Consider the following 4,640-nt stretch of genomic DNA (forward strand, 5'->3'; position numbering starts at 1 on the left):
AGCTAGATTTTTTACCTGTTAATGTTATGGCAAACCTTGGGTATCATCTTAGCAAGTTGCATCAGGTTTTCCCAATCTGGTTCACCTTCACATGATAAACCTGCTACATAACTGTAAGTCCTACCATCTCCCTGAAATTAAAGGGTCAATCCTCTCATTAGCATCACAATAACATCCTCAGTTCAAAGTTCTTTGAACATTATAAATATCACTTTCAGGTTTGAAAATATCTGCCATAACTTCTAGACTACATTATGTAAGATCAGGTTATGACATTCATGTCACTAAAGAATTTTATTTCAAACAAAGTGATATCAGTTGCCACACTAGTGGTAATCACTGGTGTGTGACTCAACTATGGCCAGTATTATACAGTATAATATTTTATTGAATCTGTATAAATTGTAAATTTGAGTGTTTCTCTTCTAAGGGAGTTTATAAAATTGATTGATTTTATTTTATTTGATTGGGTCTCTGACTCAATACAATACCATTCAGATATCAATCGTCTTCAGGAGAATAATTATGTACACCACGGACGGAATACAGCAATGCTATAAATACACCAATCTTGAACATTTGATTGACGGGTCACTGCTATCTTGTCACACTACACTACTTTTGTACTAAACTAAAGGCAACTTTCATTGTCTGAGATTAGATTATGACTATAGCCATATAAGGACACTTTAACACGACTTCGGTAGTATCGAACGTAATATACGAATACAAGCTAATTCCACTTTGATTTGCTATTCAAATGGATTCAACTTTAAGTACAGAGAGATACGCTGCCTCGTTTCTTGAGTTTCGGCGAATGTCGGACCAAAGCGAACGTATGAAGTACTGGCTAAAACACAAGCTGGAAGCATTCATGGAAAACGACAAGCTGACTAGCGTAGATGAGTGTCGTATTCTTGGAGTCGGTAGTGGTGTTGGTAAGTAAATTGATTGTTTTTTATTCTGTTTATCTTTTAATATATATTTTTTTCTTACTCTTTCGTGAGAATCACGCCCACATATTTTAATTTTATTTGTAAAAAAAAAAAGAACCGCTTCTTTCAATTCTTTATTTACATTTCACAATTTCTAATTTTAAAATGAAACTAAAAAAATATCGAAATTATTACAGCAAATGTTGTAAGTGTATTTAAGATTTCCAGTAGTTTGTTTAAATACAAGTGTGGTCATTCAACTGAAACGTGTGTTTGTATTTAAACAAACTATTGAATATTATAACAGACATGGCAGTCCTGCATGCATTTGTTTTATAGATGCCAGCAAAGCCTTTGATAGAGTAAACCATTGGACACTCTTCAATATCTGTCTCTTATACACATCTAATTTAAAATATTACTTTAAAATTACAGAAATTTATATTCAGTACATTTTCAACTGTAATGTTGCTTGGGTGCGTGCGCCCTCACTCATCGCACCACTCCACACCCTGTATATACGGGCTTTTAAAGTTACATTTTACTTGCCAATTAATACAGTAGTTTATGCTTATTAATTAGATATCTTCTCAATTTCTTAGTATTTTTCTTTAATTCTTTTCCCACTTCAAACGCTGTTTGATTTGAAATTCACATGCTATTGCTCTTCTTTCGATTGCATATTCATTAGTCTCTCAGTTCACGTTGCTCATTTTTTACTTTATTTTTAGATGTATCAACATGTGTTCGTAAGTTTTAAGGCTTGGTTTCGTCAGGTTGACGTAAAAAAGGATTTCCAATAGAAAACTGAATCAAACTGGAAAAAATGAATAAATTTATTTGATTGTATTTTACTATTTAGAATTGTAGAAGAAGTTGGCGCATCGGTTGCGGCTAGGATTCCCAACCTTGAGGTTAGGGGTTCGAAACTCTCGATGTGCAAGTCGCTTGTGCCCGTGCAAGGAATTTTGTCTACATTTGTCTCTCTCTATTAAGGAGTATAAATGGGAACCTAGCAGGATGTTGTGCCTTTGATTGCACTGCTTTTGTGCACGACAAGGTATACTCCTCAGCGAGCAGAGAATGTTGCACTTTGTGCTGGTTTGCCGTTGTATGTGTATCCAGTGATCGGGGTAAATAACGCTGAGCGCCATTGATCATTGATTTGGAATTGGCACTATATAAATATATGTACAACAGCTACATTAGCCATTCCTACTTGATGGTAATGAACCAAACATAGAATTACTATTACTCTAGGTTAACTAGTTCTAATTGGACAATAGTGGTTCCAAGTAAATTTGTGATTTGTACAATAAAAATACTTGCATTTAAACAAAAAATTATCTTACAACCTGTATCTGACTAGTATGCCAATTTCAAAATAAGATGTGAGGATTGAAATATAATTGTCTTCGTAATGAAGAAATCAAAATATGCAGTAAAGGTAATTATAAAGGCAATCATCACTTTTGACCTATCAAATCTACACCTAAACAAACAAAGAATTATCAATTCGGTTTTAGAATTTTAATTTTAAGCAAAGCCTTTTCTTTACATCATTGATACATCTATTCAGCCTACTATATGCTGCATTTAGATCACATGATTTCTTGGGATCAAAACTCACATACATTTGTATATCATCTGGATGTAAATGGTATGATACATAATCAAATTTTATAATCTTGTCTGTAATTGGTTTGTTATATACGGTGAACAGCGATGGACTTAGTATCGACCCCGGTGGTACTCTGTGATCCAAAAGATTCCGATCCCAGTATCAGTAACTTTACAATAACATTCAACAAAGAATGATTTGAACCAGCAAATCCTTCTTCAACCTCTCTACAAGTCTTGAGTCATATGACCCACAGTGTCAAAGGCACAAGACATCCAATAACACCAAAATTTCAACACGAGACATGCATTTTCAGTGGTAGATCCAAGAATTTGTAATATGGGGTGGGGGCATAAAGGGGCTTCCACAGATAGAGGGTCCAACAACCCTTTCAGCATGGTTGGGGCTGAGGTAAGAAAACATATGATTATGGCCCCTCTAGATACCCGGAAATGGCATTCTCGGACTTCAATTTCATTTTTTCTTTTTTTTTTAAATATATTTTTTTAATATAGGGGGCCCCACCATCCCCACCCTTGAATCCGCCACTGGACATGAACACAATTTTTTGTTATTGTTTTAAATGCAGTATTTAGATCCCAGAAACAAATCTGCCTGATTTTTAAAGAAACGACGTTGGTTGACTATAAATTTAAAAACACAAGGTGTCGAACTATTTTTGTAAAAAAACATTGATGTATCACTTTCATTAATTTGCTGGTCTCAGTTTATTAGATCCTCTGGTGAGAGTAACAAATGAAAGTTAGAAGAAGCAAGATATTGCTTAGATTAGAGAACATTTAACAGAGACGCACTGTCTATGTAAATAGCGTGATGATGACGATGAGGTGACATAGCAGGTAGCAGGGCAAGAAACAAAAGCTATCTAGGGGCCTACATACTACCGTACTTCAGTGAAGTTTGTGTATTTGTATTGCTTTCGTATAATAACTAAAGATAACACGTTCAGAAAAAAATAATCTGAAAGTGAAATTTGTATGCAGAGTTGTTGTCAGAATAACATTACGTATCTGAACAGCCTTATACTACGTACGAATCTGCTTAAGGTCACTCAAGACGCCTTCAAGAAAAGAAAAACAGTTGAAAAAACAATTTTCAAAAAGCCAACAACAAACATCTAATTTTCAAATTTTACATATATTAGGTACGAAACTACAAATTAACATTACGTTAAAATAATATTAAAGTCGGAAGAGAAGAAAAAAGATTAAAATGAGCAAGATATGTCAGTTTGTTACAATCATCCCTCAACAACAATGCATGCTTCAGTCTCTACTACAATTACATAGATGTCTACAAGCTGGATCAATCCCGAAAATATTTTTCAAAGACAAGATGTAATTCCTTATTCTCATCATGAGGCTTAGCTTTGCTATCAACTTACCGCTAAAAATGGTTTGGAATGGGTTCACGTTCATTGAATCCTGTAATAAAATTTAAAAAAATTAAAATAAAAAACAAGTGCGGAGAACCAGGTGGTGTGGATTAGAAAAGAACATTGTTATTATTATTATTTCATCGATCGGAAATATGCACAGTCGTATCACTTCTAGGCCTACAGATTATCACACTGAACAAAACGTAGTTCAATGCAATTGTCAACTGTTTATATCTTTCAATGAACAAGATATAGGAATATACACATGCCAAACTAATGAAAATTATTACATTTTGTTTTCTTCTTCTGGTGTTCAAATGAATTAACCATCACTTCACAAGGATGCCAGTGGTCGATGCAGTAAAAAGACTTCCAACTGGACTTTAAATGGAGAAAACTTGAACAATAAAAATGCTACCCACGACAATATTAAATGCTTCAACAGATTACCAGTTGATAATTAGAAAATCAAGTGTCTGGTAATGCTCAAAGGACATCGGATTACATAAAATTTACTGTCAAAGACGTCATGCTAACAAGTACAGGTATTTACAGTCTACACCTCAACTTCACAGCCTTCTACACCACAGGACAACCAAGTACACACATTAAAGTTGATGATAATTCTGTAAATGTTATAGAATTTACTGTCAACGATGCAGGGACGTAGCCAGGATTTTGAAAG

This window comes from Anneissia japonica, unplaced genomic scaffold (genome assembly GCF_011630105.1).
Source record: "Anneissia japonica isolate Jap-2015-1 unplaced genomic scaffold, ASM1163010v1 scaffold1984_len102452_cov112, whole genome shotgun sequence".
Lineage (NCBI taxonomy): Eukaryota > Metazoa > Echinodermata > Crinoidea > Comatulida > Comatulidae > Anneissia > Anneissia japonica.